A 19,560-nucleotide genomic window follows, 5' to 3' on the forward strand; every position below is an offset into this window, starting at 1 on the left:
CTCATCTATGACTACATCCTGTACAACGGCCTCGTCGATGACAAAAGATTGTCAACATCAGCATAGTCATCTGGGTCTACCTAGGCAACTATGATCTCAATGGCAATTCACCATAATCATCAACAAGTACAGAAGGCAGATTGTCCAGAATAACTTTATGACACAAATTAAGGAGACTAATACGGGTAAGTCTATAACAGAAACCCAATATATAGAGAGGCAATATGTGGAGCAAATTCACTACTTTGCTCCGCTTCCAACTTTACAGCATAGGTCAGATCTATGTCGCTCTAGTACTAAACCTATAGGGCGTGTTACCGGACTACTACTAACACTTTCCCGAGACTGCAAAGCCACATTGTGCCCGGTATGTCCGCATACTCCGATGCTCCTGCCACAAAAGAGTTATCCCAAGGTCAAGAAAAAAAAAAAAGAAAGAAAATGTTTACTTTCCTTTCCTGGGAACGACCCATTCATATCTGGTCTTGATAGGGAGAAAACCCACAACTGCTGGATGCCCCACCAGCTGATTTTTGATGGTTTCCAGACCCTTAGGAACGTGCACCCAAACGCTTCTAACGTCCAAAAGCAAATAAGAAATGGTCTGTTCTCCTTCTGATTTTGAATAGAAAAGCTGTGAGACCTAGTCCAATTATTGATTTATCCGGGAGGAATTGCAATCATGAATAACCCAGCCTTACCAGCAAGGAGACGTTCTCAACTATGCTTGGTGCTACTGTGTGGGCTGCCCAATCACTGGCAATATGGGGCTGGCATAATTACGAGATGTAGTTCAACATTGCCACATACATAGAATTTCTGCCGGAAGACAGATGGGGCAAAAATTACAATAAATAAATATAAAAATAATTCTATATATATAAATAAATGAAAGATTCTGCAGGGGTTGAAACCTCCTCATCAGTAAATATATATTGCGCTACAGATATAGTCTCAATAGGTATTTCACAACTGGCAGGGCCAGTGGTCCTTGGATGCCAATGTTGGCACAAGACTACTGAATATATATCTAATATTTTTACCATACCATTACGATGTTCTGTTTGGCAAGCACTTTGACGACACCTTGCAAGCAGTCAAGGATGACTCTGACACCGCAATATTTTGTCACATTCAATTTCAGAAGAAACACCCTTTTGAGGCACTTGTGAAAGAGATACTCCTCTGTATCAAGAATTATGCCAAAGGTATCAGACTTAATGACGCTATCAGTAGCCTTTAGGCTAGCTTACCTACAGTGACAATGCTCTAGTGCTGCTTACGCCATCCTCTGGGAGAAACAGTTCCATAATTGTGTCATCTACTCCACCAAAAGGCGGGTGTGAGAAGTTGGCCTGATGTATGGTGTCACTAGTTCTAGTGTACACCTTATATCAGTCCAAATACCCTTATGGTGATTGGTTGTAAAGTCAACCTTATAGACCAGCTATCCTAGTGGTAGCATGGACAAGAGCAGTCTTAGGCTAAACTCTGAATGGCATGTGAAGCCAGCTGTGATACCATATATAATCCCTTGAATACCAAATGAAAGGACACCACAACAGATATATATATAAAATAAAGTGTATTTATTCTAGTCAAACCCTCAGCACTCTTTATGAGATTAGAGGTAAGTACAACACAGTCTTATTTAAGCATACATTAAGTCACACAGGTAAGTAATACAGTTAGGCCCTAGGGGCCACGCAAACCATATACTAAGTAAGTGGTATAAGAACCACTGTCACGGAAATAGAATAGGCCTAGGGAATCGCTGGGGCTACACTACACTAGCGTTAGTTAGGAAGTGGGAGGCCCACGGGATTGGTGTGCAGAGTGGAAACACTCACGCGTAATGCGTAAAAGTCAATAGCAATAGTACAGTTTAGAAAACGGTAGATTTAGGACACTTCCGGAGTAGCTAGGAAGTTGAGACTTGAAAACTAGACACTAGGATAGTCACTATCCTGAAGAGCACCGGAGTACCCAAGTTACCTAGCCCACAGGCTGCGGGTGCATAGGGGTGAAGATGCGTCGTTTTCGTCGTCGACTCCTATGGATGCCTGAAGAAAGATGCTGACAGGCAGTCAGTGAAGAGTGTCCGGTGGATCCCAAGGCTGGGATCAAGAAGAGAAGAAACCTGCAAGCAGAAGGGACAGAGTCAAGGTCACTAGCCAGTGACCACGTGGAACCAGGAAGGAACCAGGCGATGTCGTGAAGATTGCAGGTGAAGGTGAAGCTTGTCGCTGCAGCCAGGAGGACCAGGAAGCGTCGAGGACGACCAGGACCAGGAGGCGAGCTGTCCCACGAAGGCTCTTGCTGTCGGCGGCGTCGAAGTTGGACTAGGACTCACCAAGCCTTGGCAAGCGGAACCCACGGAGAACGAAGGACTTGCTTCTGGTGCAGACCAGGAAGGTCTGGGGTGCTTCTTCTTTGCAGAGAAGCGGGAGCCAGTCTGGAGGAGCCAAACCAGCGCAGAAGATTTCAGGGTGCGTCGTCACAAAGGCCACTAGCCAGCGGGCAAGCAACCGGACAGACGCGGCAAGCAGGAAAATGCTGAAGGGTCCCACGCAGGACTCGTGGAGTGTGGGGGGCTGATCTTCGGTGCAGATGGTGCTTGGGGTTGGGGCTTCTCAATCCCCGGTGCACAACTTCGAGGGTACCTCAGAAGCTGCGCTTTAAGTTACTAGCCACTTTTTCCAGGTAGCCGGTCCCACGTCGCTCGTCGCCTCCACGGATCTCAGCTTTGCTGTGGATGTGGATCAGGGTCGGAGAAGTCTGGAAGTCAAGGCTCTGGTCAGGCTCTGCAGTCGGTTCCTCGTAGAACGTGGGCAAAGCAAAGGGTAGTCTCTTGATGGTGCCTGTTTGCACAGGGTAGCCAATCCTTGGCTACAAGGGAGATTCTTCAGTCTTTTTCTTTCGTCGAATGTCGAAGGTCCAGAGTTTCTGTTCAGTTTTGCAGGTTCAGGATAATCTAAAGTCTTGAGGCCCAACTCCCACTCTTATACTAATCTGGGGGGCTGGGATACCTGCTAGGTCACGCCTTATGGGTGGGACCTGGGAGGGGGTGGTTACACCCACTTCCCTTTGTCCAGTTTCGCGCCAGAGCTGGGGCTGGAGTGCCCCAGCGCCGGTTTGAACTGGACTATGCAAGGAACACCTTGTGTGCCCCAGGCATGTCTCATTCCTTTCAGCCCACCCTGCCCCAATACACTAAAGGCTGTCTGGGGAGGTGCTAGCACCTCCCCAAGCAGGAAACCTATTGTCCAGGCCTCCCTGGCTGGGATCACTCCCAGCTGCAGGAGGTCAGACTTGTGTCGTGGCAGCAGCATCCATTTTGTGATGCTGAGGCTTTGGTCAGAGGCTAACAGTTGAAGTATGATTTTAACATGTCTTTCCCTCTAGAAGAGGGGAATAATATTCTCATGTCCAGAAATGGCATGGGGGTATTATTCCACAGTGTTAGACACCTTACACGAGATGTTTCGATAAAGCCAAACCATAGTTACCATAACCGTCTAAGATTATAAGGCACTTTAAGAGTATATGGTAGGCTATATCATAGAACAGCTATAAGGACAAGGTTCCGAAAGCTGCAGACAGGCTCAGCTCATGCTAGAGCACCATCTCACATGTTACCAAGCACTCTGCCTCCAGGATTGTCAAGGCCTGCCATAGGAGTGACTGATAGGTACACATGTGTCTATATGTAAGTTAGGTATAGGAATACTACACCTAAGCAAGGGGTGATTACACGACCTTGCCCCAGCTGAGTGATCAGCCAGTTGTGTCAAAATGGAAGGCCAGGCCAGAGGTGGCATAATACATGCTGCAGCCCCTGGTAGGCCTAGGGTACACCTATGCCCTGGGTACCTAGGGTACACTGTACAGGGGCCAATAAGGTGATCCTATCCAAATGGGTTATGCACCTAAAGTACATAGTATTAATTTAGAGAGAGAACAGCAGGGCTGTGGGTCTGATTAGCAGGCCAACAGCCACATCCAAGTCGAAAACCAGTAAAGCAAAAGCAAAAGGTGGGGGTGAACATAGAAAGCAGACCCTACTCTCCTACACAACCCCCCCCCCCCCCCAAACTTAGGGACATTAAACTAACCTTGACCAGTTGAGTCTTCATGTTCTAAGTGGAAATATCTGGAGAGTCCATCTGCATTGGCATGGTCAGTCCCAGGTCTATGTTCCACTGTGAAGTCCATCCCCTGTAGGGAAATGGACCACCTAAGAAGTTTGGGATTTTCACCCTTCATCTGATTTAGCCACAAGAGGGGCTTATGGTCTGTCTGAATCTTGAAGTGAGTGCCAAACAAGTATGGCCTCAGCTTCTTCAGGGCCCAAACCACAGCAAAGGCCTCCCTCTCAATAGCTGACCAACGTTTCTCTCTAGGGGTCAGCCTTCTACTTATAAAAGCAATGGGCTGGTCTTGACCATCTACATTCAGTTGTGAAAGAACAGCTCCCACACCTAACTCAGAAGCATCTGTCTGGACAATGAACTCTTTGGAGTAGTCTGGACTTTTCAGAATAGGTGCACTGCACATGGCCTGCTTCAGGTCATCAAATGCTTTTTGACAGCTTACTGTCCACTGAACTTTCTTTGGCATCTTCTTGGAGGTCAAGTCATTAAGTGGTGTCACTATGGACCCATAGTTCTTAACAAACTTTCTGTAGTACCCAGTCAGGCCCAAGAAAGCTCTGACCTGAGTCTGGGTAGTTGGAGGAGCCCAGTCCTTTATGGTCTGGAGCTTGCTCTCCAGTGGTTGAACCTGACCCCCACCAACTAGGTGGCCCAGGTATACAACCTTGCTCTGCCCTATCTGGCACTTAGTGGCCTTGATAGTGAGGCCTGCCTTTTGCAGGGCCTCTAAAACATTCCTCAGGTGGACCAGGTGATCCTCCCAGGTGGAGCTAAAGACAGCAATATCATCAAGATAAGCTGCACAATAATCATCCAACCCAGTAAGGACTTGATTCACCAACCTTTGGAAAGTGGCAGGTGCATTCTTCAAACCAAAGGGCATTACCACAAATTGATAATGTCCTCCTGGGGTCGAGAAAGCAGTTTTGGCCTTTGCACTCTCAGCTAGTCTGATTTGCCAGTAGCCTGCTGTTAGGTCAAATGTGCTCAAAAACTTAGCAGCTGCCAGTCTGTCAATGAGCTCATCTGCCCTAGGTATTGGGTGGGCATCTGTCCTAGTGACAGCATTGAGACCTCTGTAATCCACGCAAAACCTCATCTCTCTCTTACCATCTTGGGTGTGAGGTTTTGGCACAAGAACTACAGGACTAGCCCAAGGGCTCTCTGAAGGTTCAATGACTCCCAGCTCCAACATCTTTTGTACCTCAACTTTTATGCAGTCCCTGACATGGTCAGGTTGCCTGTAGATTTTACTCTTCACAGGCAGACTGTCACCAGTGTCCACCTCATGGGTGCACCAGTTTGTCTGACTTGGGGTCAGAGAGAACATATGTCTGTAGGATTGCAGAACCTGTCTGCAGTCCTGTTGCTGATGGACAGTGAGGCTGTCAGAAAAGACCACACCATCAACTGAGCCATCATCAGGGTTCTGAGTCAACAGGTCTGGGAGAGGGTCACTCTCTTCCTCCTGCCCCTCATCTGTAGCCATGAGTAGCCCCATGTCTGCCCTGTCAACATATGCCTTCAATCTGTTGACATGAAGCACCCTGTGGGGGCTTCTGGGAGTCCCAAGGTCCACCAAGTAGGTGACTTCTCCCTTTTTCTCAACAATAGTGTGGGGTCCAGACCATTTGTCTTGGAGTGCTGCTGGGGCCACTGGCTCCAACACCCACACTTTCTGTCCTGGCTGGTAAACAGTCAGTACAGCCTTTTGGTCATGCCAAGCTTTTTGGAGTTCTTGGCTTGCCTCAAGGTTTTTAGAAGCCTTCTTCATATACTCTGCCATCCTGGAGCGGAGACCAAGTACATAATCCACTATGTCTAGTTTGGGTTGTCTGAGAGATCTCTCCCATCCTTCCTTCACCAAACACAGGGGTCCTCTTACAGGATGCCCAAACAAAAGCTCAAAAGGGCTGTAGCCAACCCCCTTTTGTGGGACCTCTCTGTAAGCAAACAGAAGGCAGGGTAAAAGGATGTCCCATCTTCGCCTAAGCTTATCTGGTAATCCTTTTATCATTCCCTTTAGGGTCTTGTTGAATCTCTCAACAAGCCCATTGCACTGTGGGTGATAGGGTGTGGTGAACTTATAGTTGACACCACACTCCTTCCACATTGCAGTCAAGTATCCTGACATGAAGTTGGTACCTCTGTCAGAAATGGCCTCCTTTGGAAAGCCCACTCTGGAGAATACTCCAAGCAGGGCCCTTGCCACAACAGGAGCTGTTGTGGTCCTCAGGGGAATTGCTTCTGGGTACCTGGTGGCATGGTCCACTATCACCAGTATGAATCTGTGCCCAGATGCTGTTTGTGGGTCCATTGGTCCTACAATATCTATGCCCACTCTTTCAAAGGGGACCCCCACCACAGGTAGTGGTATGAGGGGGGCCTTTGTGGTGCCACCTGATTTGCCACTGGCTTGGCAGGTGACACAGGAGCGACAAAACTCCTTAGTATCTTCTGACATATGGGGCCAGTGAAAGTGAGGGACAAGCCTGTCCCAAGTCTTGTTCTGGCCTAGATGTCCTGCAAGGGGAATATCATGGGCCAAGGTTAGAAGGAAGCCTCTGAACTTCAGTGGTATGACCAACCTCCTGGATGCACCAGGCTTGGGGTCTCTAGCCTCTGAATACAGTAGCCCTTCATCCCAATACACTCTATGGGTACCTTGAGCATTCCCTGCAGCCTCAGCAGCAGCCAGCTGTCTGAGGGGTTCAAGAGAGGGGCAGTCTAATTGAGCCTGCCTCAGATCTGCCCTTGAAGGTCCCCCTGTCCCAAGAAACTCAACCTGATCAGGTTCAAGTTCTTCTAGGACAGTTCCTTCAGGGCTCTCAGAATCATCCTCCTGGGAGGGCTGATCCACCACCTGAGGCAGGGGGGAAGGCACAGCCTTCACCCTACTGCTCTTTCTCTTGGGTTGTGACTGGTCCATAGTTTCAGGATCCAGCACTTGTTCAGTGGTGCACTTTTTGGCCTGTGACCTGGTCACAGCAAGGACATGTGCATCTATCCCCAGCATTTCTGCATGGGTCCTATACTCCACTTCAGACCAAACTGAAGTTTCAAGATCATTGCCCAGTAAACACTCTACAGGAAGGTCTGAACTAACAACAACTTTCTTGAGGCCAGTTACCCCTCCCCAGGAGAAGTTAACAATAGCCACACTATGGGAGGTAGTGGCATTGCTAGCATTGGTCACTAGGTAATTCTCACCTAGTATGATCTGTCCAGGGTCCACAAAAGCAGGTGTCACCATTGTGACACTAGCTCCAGTGTCCCTGTAGGCCTGAGCCATTCTTTGGTTGATAAAAGGTGTCTGTCTGTACTTGCCCAGGTTACTGGGGCCTACAGTAGAGGACAAAGCTAAGTCCCCATCACAGATCAGAACAGCCTGAGTAGGTACTCTGACTAGGCCAGAATCCTCCTCAGTTCCCAGGGTTAACCCTACTACACCCTTTTGCTGGGAACCACCACTTACAGCTGAACTAGGGGGTACAGTTGCCTTAGGGGCAATGGTGGCTGGGGGCTTATCCTTTTTGGTGCACTCACTAAACCAATGTGAGTTGGACTTACAATAGTTGCACCATGGATTCTTTTGGCCATCTTTCTTTTTATCCTTTTTGGGACCACCCTCCCCCTGAGCCTTTTGGGGGCCTGGTGAAGACTTCTCGTCTTTTTGTTTCTGATCATTACCCTTCTGGTCTGCCTTTTTCTGATCACCGCCCTGGTTCTGGTTTTTCTGCTTAACTCTAGTCCTGACCCATCTATCTGCCTTCTTTCCCAATTCTTGGGGAGAAGTCAGATCAGAATCAATCAGGTGTTGATGCAATAGCTGGTTTTGACAGTTGTTAAGTATTTGCTCTCTCATGATCAAATTATACAATCCTGTATAGTCCTTAACCTTACTTCCCGTTAGCCAGCCTTCCAGAGCCTTAGTGGCACAATCTACAAAGTCAGTCCAGTCCTGAGTCTGTGTCTTCTGGGTATCCCTGAACAACAACCTGTATTGTTCAGTGGTTAGGCCAAACCCATCAATCAGAGCACTCTTCAGGACAGTGTAATTATCTGCATCCTCATCACTAACTGTGAGGAGCTTGTCTCTGCCTTTCTCAGAGAAGGAGAGCCACAAGATAGTTGCCCACTGACTTTGGGGTACCTGCTGTACTTTGCAAGCTCTCTCCAAAGCAGTTATCCATTTGTGTATGTCATCCCCACACTTGTAGGGAGGGACAATCTTGCTCAGGTTTCTATTATCATAGTGCCTGTCTCTATCCTTAGTGATATTGCTGCCACCAGTGGGTTCTGACCCACTCAACTTTTGTTCTCTAGCCAGAGCAAGCTTCTCTTTGGCAAGGGCAAGTTCTTCCCTCTGAATCCTCAGATTAGCTTCCCTCATTCTGGCTTCATGCTCCTTTCTCTCAGGGGAAGTCATTCCCCTGTGAGAGGAAGCATTAGAGATGTTAGAGACATGGGAGTGGATGGATTCCCTTTAAGGGGATCTGTCCCTCCTGCTTCTCTGTGTAAGCCTACTTGGGGGTCTGTAAGGGGGGACCCCCATTCAAACTCCCATGTAAGCTTAGGTTAGCCTGGCTAAGTCTTCCTACTTGGCCCTGGCTGTCTACCTCTTCATCTGAAGTCTCCTCTGACTCCTCTGTGGTGGGTAGACCCTCCTCTGTACCTAGGGTACCTGCCTGAGATGCCCTAATAATGTCATACTCCTCTAGGAGTTGTCTTAACTGAAGGAGGGTAGGGTTTGCACCCTGTTTTATTCCTCTGGAGGTACACAAGTGTCTCATCTCCTGGAATGTTAAGGTATCATATCTAGAGGGGGTCTTTTGCAGACCTGATCCTCCTGAGAGAGCATATACTTGATCTCTTCTCAGAGACATGATCTAGTGAGGGTGTGGTGTGTGCACCTACCTACACTAGTTGTATCTACTAAACCTCTCTAGTAGTTGTAGTCAGGGTGTGTTACTCCCTTCAACCTACAACTACAAAGTCCAGTAGGACTTAAGTATTATAATCTATGTTATATGTACCTAGACAATATCTGTGTGATCTTTCAATTTAGTATCTCAAGATTACAATGGTATTACAACAGCAAGCTCAGATCCCAACCGCTGCTCACCAATGTGAGAAGTTGGCCTGATGTATGATGTCACTAGTTCTAGTGTACACCTTATATCAGTCCAAATACCCTTATGGTGATTGGTTGTAAAGTCAACCTTATAGACCAGCTATCCTAGTGGTAGCATGGACAAGAGCAGTCTTAGGCTAAACTCTGAATGGCATGTGAAGCCAGCTGTGATACCATATATAATCCCTTGAATACCAAATGAAAGGACACCACAACAGATATATATATAAAATAAAGTGTATTTATTCTAGTCAAACCCTCAGCACTCTTTATGAGATTAGAGGTAAGTACAACACAGTCTTATTTAAGCATACATTAAGTCACACAGGTAAGTAATACAGTTAGGCCCGAGGGGCCACGCAAACCATATACTAAGTAAGTGGTATAAGAACCACTGTCACGGAAATAGAATAGGCCTAGGCCTAGGGAATCGCTGGGGCTACACTACACTAGCGTTAGTTAGGAAGTGGGAGGCCCGCGGGATTCGTGTGCAGAGTGAAAACACTCACGCGTAATGCGTAAAAGTCAATAGCAATAGTACAGTTTAGAAAACGGTAGATTTAGGACACTTCCGGAGTAGCTAGGAAGTTGGGACTTGAAAACTAGACACTAGGATAGTCACTATCCTGATGAGCACTGGAGTACCCAAGTTACCTAGCCCACAGGCTGCGGGTGCATAGGGGTGAAGATGCGTCGTTTTCGTCGTCGACTCCTATGGATGCCTGAAGAAAGATGCTGACAGGCAGTCAGTGAAGAGTGTCCGGTGGATCCCAAGGCTGGGATCAAGAAGAGAAGAAACCTGCAAGCAGAAGGGACAGAGTCAAGGTCACTAGCCAGTGACCACGTTGAACCAGGAAGGAACCAGGCGATGTCGTGAAGATTGCAGGTGAAGGTGAAGCTTGTCGCTGCAGCCAGGAGGACCAGGAAGCGTCGAGGACTACCAGGACCAGGAGGCGAGCTGTCCCACGAAGGCTCTTGCTGTCGGCGGCGTCGAAGTTGGACTAGGACTCACCAAGCCTTGGCAAGCGGAACCCACGAAGAACGAAGGACTTGCTTCTGGTGCAGACCAGGAAGGTCTGGGGTGCTTCTTCTTTGCAGAGAAGCGGGAGCCAGTCTGGAGGAGCCAAACCAGCGCAGAAGATTTCAGGGTGCGTCGTCACAAAGGCCACTAGCCAGCGGGCAAGCAACCGGACAGACGCGGCAAGCAGGAAAATGCTGAAGGGCCCCACGCAGGACTCGTGGAGTGTGGGGGGCTGATCTTCGGTGCAGATGGTGCTTGGGGTTGGGGCTTCTCAATCCCCGGTGCACAACTTCGAGGGTACCTCAGAAGCTGCGCTGGAAGATACTAGCCACTTTTTCCAGGCAGCCGGTCCCACGTCGCTCGTCGCCTCCACGGATCTCAGCTTTGCTGTGGATGTGGATCAGGGTCGGAGAAGTCTGGAAGTCAAGGCTCTGGTCAGGCTCTGCAGTCGGTTCCTCGTAGAACGTGGGCAAAGCAAAGGGTAGTCTCTTGATGGTGCCTGTTTGCACAGGGTAGCCACTCCTTGGCTACAAGGGAGATTCTTCAGTCTTCTTCTTTCGTCGAATGTCGAAGGTCCAGAGTTTCTGTTCAGTTTTGCAGGTTCAGGATAATCTAAAGTCTTGAGGCCCAACTCCCACTCTTATACTAATCTGGGGGGCTGGGATACCTGCTAGGTCACGCCTTATGGGTGGGACCTGGGAGGGGGTGGTTACACCCACTTCCCTTTGTCCAGTTTCGCGCCAGAGCTGGGGCTGGAGTGCCCCAGCGCCGGTTTGAACTGGACTATGCAAGGAACACCTTGTGTGCCCCAGGCATGTCTCATTCCTTTCAGCCCACCCTGCTCCAATACACTAAAGGCTGTCTGGGGAGGTGCTAGCACCTCCCCAAGCAGGAAACCTATTGTCCAGGCCTCCCTGGCTGGGATCACTCCCAGCTGCAGGAGGTCAGACTTGTGTCGTGGCAGCAGCATCCATTTTGTGATGCTGAGGCTTTGGTCAGAGGCTAACAGTTGAAGTATGATTTCAACATGTCTTTCCCTCTAGAAGGGGGGAATAATATTCTCATGTCCAGAAATGGCATGGGGGTATTATTCCACAGTGTTAGACACCTTACACGACATGTTTCGATAAAGCCAAACCATAGTTACCATAACCGTCTAAGATTATAAGGCACTTTAAGAGTATATGGTAGGCTATATCATAGAACAGCTATAAGGACAAGGTTCCGAAAGCTGCAGACAGGCTCAGCTCATGCTAGAGCACCATCTCACATGTTACCAAGCACTCTGCCTCCAGGATTGTCAAGGCCTGCCATAGGAGTGACTGATAGGTACACATGTGTCTATATGTAAGTTAGGTATAGGAATACTACACCTAAGCAAGGGGTGATTACACGACCTTGCCCCAGCTGAGTGATCAGCCAGTTGTCAAAATGGAAGGCCAGGCCAGGGGTGGCATAATACATGCTGCAGCCCCTGGTAGGCCTAGGGTACACCTATGCCCTGGGTACCTAGGGTACACTGTACAGGGGCCAATAAGGTGATCCTATCCAAATGGGTTATGCACCTAAAGTACATAGTATTAATTTAGAGAGAGAACAGCAGGGCTGTGGGTCTGATTAGCAGGCCCACAGCCACATCTAAGTCGAAAACCAGTAAAGCAAAAGCAAAAAGTGGGGGTGAACATAGAAAGCAGACCCTACTCTCCTACACAGGGTGCCCCCCTCATCTGCATCTGCTTCGAAAAGGAGTGATGGCTACTCTACCCGGAGGTTCCATAGAGAAAGGAGTACATTTTAAGCAAACAGGCTTCTAGTCTCATCTTTTCTTCATAGACACGAAAATAAAGGATTGGCTATCCATCGTAGACCTCTGGAAATCAAACAATTATTTCTGAAACCAATACTATTACGTGGTCCCCCTCTCCGACACCACATGACAGCTCTGAATTTACTGGATTCATACTTCCACTTTCCTCTCATGCATTAAAGCCCTCACATTTGGCTTCAGTTCAACTTCCTGCATTTTACCTGCTGCATAGCCCTGTGGCAGTTTCTTTCAGGACGAAGGGTCATCAGTGTAGGAGAGTAGGGTCTGCTATCCTATGGTCACCCCAAATTTTTGCTTTTGCTTCACTGGTTTTATGACTTAGTGTGGCTGTGGGCCTGCTAATCAGACCCACAGCCCTGCTGCTCTCTCCCTAAACTATGCCAATGCACACTAGGTGCATTACCAATTGGAACTGGTTCACCTTATTGGCCCCTGTAACAGTGTACCCCAGGTACCCAGGGCATAGGTGTATCCAAGGCCTACCAGGGGCTGCAGCATGTATTATGCCACCCCTGGCCTGGCCTCACTATTTGACACAACTGGCTGATCACTCAGCTGGGGTAAGTTGGTGTAATCACCTCTTACTGAGATATAATATACCTATATCTAACATATATGGACACATGGTAACCTATCAGCCACTCCTATGGCAGGCCTTAACAATCCTGGAGGCAGAGTGCTTGGTTTCGTGTGAGATGGTGCTCTGGCATGAGCTGAGCCTGTCTGCAGCTTTCTGAACAGCGTCCTTTAGCTGTTTCATTATATTGCCATACCATATACTCTTAAGTGCATTATGTACCTCGCGGTCAAATGCTAACTTTGGTTTGGCTTTATCAAAACATGTCGAGTAAGGTGTCATACGATTTGGAATACTACCCCCTCGCCAGTTCTGGCGACGGGGGTAGCATTCCACCCTTCTAGAGGGACACGACATGTACCTAACCTGAAACCCGGGTAAAGTTAAACCGAGCCACAGCATCACAAAATGGATGCTGCCACCACAGACACAAGTCTGCCCTCCTGCTGCTGGGAGTCCTTCCAGCTTGGGAGGTTTGGACAAAGGGTTTCCTGCCAGGGGAGGTGCTAGCACCACCCCAGACAGGATGTTGTGTAGTGGGTTAGGGAGGGCTGAATAGATTGAGACATGCCTGGGGCACACAAGGTGTCCCTGTGCATATGCCAGTTCAAACTGGAGCTGGGCTTCTCCAGCCCCAGTCCTGGCGCGAAACTGGACAAAGGAAAGGGGGTGTAACCACCCCCCTTCCTGGTCCCACCCAGAGGAGGGACCTAGCAGGTAATCCGGCCCCTAGATTTGGAATAAGAGTAGGAGCTGTGTCCCAAGACTTCAGATCATCCTGAACTCGACTTTAAGAACTACTACTACTGGACTTCGACGTTCTGCTGCACAGAAGACTGAAGAGAATCTCCCTTGTGGCCAAGGAGTGACCACCCTGTGAATACAGGCACCATCCAGCAACTCGACGACTGCTTTGCCGCCGCCTCCCGCCGGAGACCGAGCCCAGAGCCCGACAAGACCCAGACTCCCAGACATCTCTGAGCCAGATCCACAGTCCCTGCAAAGAAGAGACCCGTGGAGGCACCGAGAGACGTGGGACCGGCCATCTTGGAACGTCCACGAGAAGCTGACTGCGCAGCACCTGAGGCATCCTCAACGCTGTGCTTTGGGCCCTGAGAACCCCACCACCGAGCAGCATTTGTACCAAAGACCAGCCCTCCAGCATCCACGAGATCTGCATGGGGCCCTTTTGCTTTTTGCCACTCGACGCGTCAACCCGGTTACTGACCCGTTGGCTAGTGGCCATCTTGGCGACGAAATCTATGAATAACACCGCTGGTCTGGTTGCTCCAGACTGGCCCTTGCTCCTGTGAAAAGGAGCAGCCCCTCTGACCTTGCTGGTTAGAGCACCAAGCTTTTATCGACTCCTGCGTGGCTTGCATTAGCCAAGGCCTGTTTGCTCCAATCGAGAAGCTGACACTGCCATCAGCTAGAGCCTTCGTGGGACAGCTCGTGAGTGACTCCTGGTCGTCGTCGATCCCTTCACTTCCACGTGGCTGCGGAGACAAGCTTCCCTTCTTCACCTGTTGGCACCCGACATCGCCTGGTTCCTTCCTGGTTCCACGCCGGTCACTGGCTAGTGACTTTGAACACTGTCCCCTCTGCTTACAGGTCGTCTACTCTTCAGATCCACCCTTGGATCCACCCGAACTCTTCCTGCCTGGCCGCCTGCAGCATCTTCATCTTCAGGCTCCATAGACCTGCACGACGAAACCCGACGTACTTTGACACCTATGCACCCGCTTCCTGTGGGTGAGGTAACGCTGGCACTCCGGTGCTCCTGTGTAGAGAAACCTCTCTAGTGTCTAGGTTTCAAGTTGCTAGGTTCTAGTCCATCCGGAAGGTTTCCTTTTCTTTAACTTTGTGACTTTCACGCACCCATTGAAATCAATAGGTGGACGCGTGTAACTTTTCACACTGCACACGCATCCTGTGGGCCTCCTGGTCCCTAACTACAGTTAGCTCCTTGTCGTCCCAGCGATTCCCAAGGCCCTAGGCCTTCCTTCCTTTCTATTGGTGGTACTTATACCACTATTTTAGTATATGGTTTAGCTGGCCACCTGGCCCATCCATAATTGTGCAACTTTTGTATATTTAAACAATGCCTTGTTTTAACGAATGTGCTTCTGTGCTCATAAAGAGTATAGGGGATACTTTAAAGTAAATAAATGCATATATATTTTGAATATATATCTGTGTGGTGTCCTTTCATTTGGTATTCAAGGAGGTTACATATGGTAAAACAGCTGGCTTCACATGCCCTCAAGAGTTTAGCCTGCAGACTGCACTGTCCACGCTACCACTAGGATAGCTGGTCTATCAAGGTTGACTTCAACCACCACCATAAGGGTTGTTTGGCATGGTACAAGGTGATCACTAGAATTAGTGAGCAGCATATACCAGGCCAACTTCTCACAATCTGGTATTCCCCTACCTCGGCAATTGGTTGATTAACGTACCAAAGACCATTTTAATTGCCCACAGTCACAGAAGCTTGCTTAAAGTTAAACTAGGTCCCCTTGTGAATTATCTAAGATCATCAACTCATTCATTCCAGAAGATTCTGTTCCTAGGCCGCAACACTTGATACTGTCCAAGACAAAAGACTTTCTATCCTAAGCCAGGCAACTAAAGTTGTAGGAACTGGTTCTCAAAAAAAAAAAAGATCAGTGCGTTGGATCAATTAGCTTCTGGACATCATGTCCTCAGCTATCAATATGATCCCTTCTTGCGCACCTGGAAATTAGACTCTTACAGGTACAGCTACAAAACAATAGATGCAATCTAAAAAATCATTCAGGGGCCTGGTGATCTTTGCACATGCATGATAAACTCTAGACTGGTGGTCCCAGATCTCTCGCCTATTAGAGGGCCTCACGTTCTTACCCTAAATTCCTCACTTCGTAATGACTATAGGTGCCACCCTGGAGAGTTGGGGTAGTCATCTACCGACCCTACAAATTCAAGGGAAATGGTCTCCGCTCCAAAAGAGCATGCATATCGATCGCCTGCAGCTCAAATCCATCCAACTCTGTCTCCAAGTTATCCTGCCAATGATCGCAGAGTCTTCGGTGTTAGTTCGCATGGGCAATACCACCACCAGCATGCAATGAAGCGGCCTCCACGAATAAAGTTTGATTGGTCGGCACCAAATCGTTCTGGGACAAACTGGCTCTAGATTTCTTTGCAACAAACGAAACCTGCAAATGCCAATTCAATGCAACTTGTCATCCACATCCAGGATCATGAAGGAAAACTTTTTGACACATAGTCTAGTATCTCGGTGTAATTTTTCCCCTGATACCTTTAATACATAAGGTTCTTAGCAAAAGAAAAGCGGAGCAGGGTCCTCTCAGCTTGATAGCCCCCACTATTTTCATGCGTGGCTCCTGAATTCTTTCAATTTAAGGATTTGACTATTACGCAGGAGTATAAAGACATTATTGCCAGGTCTTGTGCGGATGGCACCTACAAGACTTAGACTGAGATGTAAGCAATTCTGTCTCTGGTACCATCAAAACAACGTGCATCCATGTATCTCTGCTTCAGAGCAAATCTTACCATACCTTTGCAAAATCAGGACTAGTATATTCTTCAATTAGTGTTCATCTAGCAGCTATCTCTCGATATAGACGCTCCCCTAAACGTCTGTCTCTTTGTTCTACCAGAATTGTACAGCAATTCCTGAAAGGCTTGTTTCGCATTTCTCCACCTGTTAAGGCTTCACCTCCTGAGTGGCACTTAAATATAGTCCTGTCGCAGTTGGTGAAGCAGCCCTTTGAACGAATCTATAGGGCTGACATCTAATACCTGGCAAGTAGAGTGGCTCTTCTACTCGCCCAAACATTAAACAGGAGGGTTAGTGAATTCAAACGTTAACTATAAAACATCCTTTTCTTCTTTTTTTTTTTTAAATAAATGGTTATTCTCTAGATAATTGAATCCCAGATTCAGCCCTAAGGTTCCTTCACAATTCCATTTAAACAAACCTGTCATTCTTGAGTTTTACTCAGAAGTATGTAATTCTGCTGACGAATCCCAAGTTCATTCCAAAGGTTCCCACGCAATTTCACTTGAATGAACCGGTATTGCTACAAACTTTCTTCCCAAATCCACCCAGTCCAGCTTAAAGGACATTACATTCATTGGATGTAAAAAGGGGTTTGAAGTTTTATCTTCAAAGGACTAAGGATATTAGAAAGACGGATCAACCGTTAGTGACCTACGGTCAAGGAAAACAGGGAACGGCTGTTACAAAGCCACAATAGCCAGATGGGTCGCATCTGCCATTCAATTCTGCCACGAAAAAGCCAACAAACCTCTCAAGTTGAAAGCTAAAGCGCACTCCACCAGAACTGTCGCTGCATCCACAGCTTTGTTCGCATGAGTTACATTGGACAAGATATGCCGTGCTGCGACATGGAAGAATGTCCACACGTTCACAACACATTGCTGCCTCCAATCTGCACAATAGGAGGATGCAGCAGTTGGACAAGCTGTGTTACGTCATCTTTCACTAAGGTCAGATTCTTATTTCTTTAATGCTTGTCTTTTAGTAGCTTTCTTTACTGTTGCATTGCTTACAGTGTTCATGCTCCTATGTTTATCAGCTTGTACGTTTCTTATGCTGATATTCACTGTATGATTATTGCTTTTATGCTTTGTCATTGCAATGTTTCAAGATTGTCGATGTATATTGGTAGTTTTAAACTACATTTCTCCCACCATCCGCAAACGACAGTACAATTGGGAAACTGCTTGCTATTCTGATTCAGGCATGTGAATCTATGAAAGATACCCCAATACTGGATAAGAAAACAAGTTACTTACCTGTAACTACAGTTATCCAGTATTGGTATCTTTCATAGATTCCCATGCACCCACCCTCCTCCCCGTGGAACCAGTTCTTAGTGATTTTAGGGGTATTTACTTACCACTTGTGCGGAGAACTGCTTCTGTTGGAAGTGTTCTAAAGGGTGCTGATTGGTTGGAGCTGACTTTTAGTCCTTTTCCTGTAAGGACATAGGCTACTAAGATATAGCCTTTGGCCTCTTTTGGCCTATTTATTACTTATGGCACTACTTTTTGTATTTTACCGCGGGACTCCCTTCTCGGCGACAGGGAATGATTCAGGCATGTGAATCTATGAAAGATACCAATACTGGATAACTGTAGTTACAGGTAAGTAACTTGTTTTCATCTCATCCTTGGTGGCATCAAATAGGGATACCTGAGAGGCTAAGGAAAGGACACAACGTGATGTGCCACTTGCATAGGCAGTTCAGGAACATGAGTGTTGTTTTAAGGACATTTACAACTATTCCATTGCAAAAATGTGGGGTAATTTCTAAAGTTCCCCTCATTTATGAACTTCTGTACCTTGTTCTACTTATGATAACCGGTCGCTCAGTGTCACACCTAAGATATTGAAATGTCACACACAAATACATTGAAATCGGGCAAATGTCACACGTGCACACCGAAACCTTGGCAGCTGTGTACAAAAGTGTAGTGGGTGGTGAAGGGGACAAAGAAGATGGTGGTAGGGATGCAGCAGTGGTCGAAAAAGAGAGACTCTTGGGGCAGAAAGTTGCAGAGATGGAGGAGGTAAAAGTGGACTGACTGCCTGTGCTTCAGGGCAGCAGTTGGGCCCAGGAGAGCCACATCAGAGAATGCCAGTTATGGGTGCTGCCACACCAAGTGCTGAACTATCTCCCTTACTACACTATAGTGCGAAAACCGTGTGATGCAGTGAGGGTGGAAAATGTGTTTCAGTAACTGTAGACAGCAGGGCATGCTCCCAGATTCACGTTTTTTGCGGCATGAACGATTCTAGATTAATATTCTTGGTGTTAATCTGCCATCTCCTGGTTGGCTCCGGAAGAACATCCAAAACTGAAGTTTTGATCTGTGTGTTGAGGATAGGTAGTGTTATTATTGTATCGTATCCGTATTGTAATTGCATTTATCTAGTGCTTACTACTGCTGACGAGGCGTCAAAGCTCTTTTTTGGCGAGTAGCATGCTACTCCAGAAACCTTAAAGGTTTAATGGTGAATTAGTATAGTGAAATATGAAATTAATTTGAGTGGTGGATATGTTAGTCTGTTATTTGGATTGAGAAGGATATTATGACGCATGGTGACGTCAGTTATAAGCTATTAATGCCCCAGCTAATGGCTGGCTTTGGATTCTACAGCAGGGGGGGTCGGACACTTGTGGTGGAGTAGAGGGGTTGCCTGCAGTGATTTAAAGACCAACAAAAACAAATTGTTGGTGCAAACCTAAGTGACATAATAGCTTAAGTGGCAGAAATAGATGAGAGATTTATTTCCCATGGATTGAGGGGCATTCTGCTTGGTTAGGCTAAGTTCTTAAAGCGTGGATTTCAGATTCTGCCAGAGTAAGGTTGTAGAGCTTGGTGTTCAGCTCTCTTCCTTCCTTTTAGTGTGTATGCCACCTGATTGATTTCTCTGTTTTCAGATGGCAGGGCTAGCTTGTGAATGCTAGAGAAATGGCGTAGTCCAGTCGTTCTCATCCTTTTGATTTATGTGGACCCCCACTGAATATTTAATGGATTTGGAGGACCCCCACAGAAACTTTGTTGAAAGCCAGGGAAGCTTGGACAAAGCTATTTCTATAATTGTAACGTTAAAATGCACAAAAATAAGAATACACCAAACAAATGTGAGACTATTGAAAAATATCCTTTAATTCGCTATCAGACCTAGAAAGGGGTTTACAACTTTGAATTTTGCTTCTTTATTTGTATACATGTTATTAATTTTAATATTTAATTGTATAAAACATATGATGTTCCCCTGAGTAAACCTCCCCGGACCCCCAC

General features: G+C 47.4%; 1 protein-coding gene across 3 annotated transcripts in view; it reads left to right on the forward strand.

Moving 5' to 3' along the window:
- Positions 1–19,560, forward strand: part of RAB5B (RAB5B, member RAS oncogene family) — a 154,678-nt gene that overhangs the window by 128,370 nt on the left and 6,748 nt on the right. The gene's annotated exons all lie outside the window — the stretch shown is intronic.

This window comes from Triturus cristatus, chromosome 4_2 (genome assembly GCF_964204655.1).
Source record: "Triturus cristatus chromosome 4_2, aTriCri1.1, whole genome shotgun sequence".
NCBI classification, from domain to species: domain Eukaryota; kingdom Metazoa; phylum Chordata; class Amphibia; order Caudata; family Salamandridae; genus Triturus; species Triturus cristatus.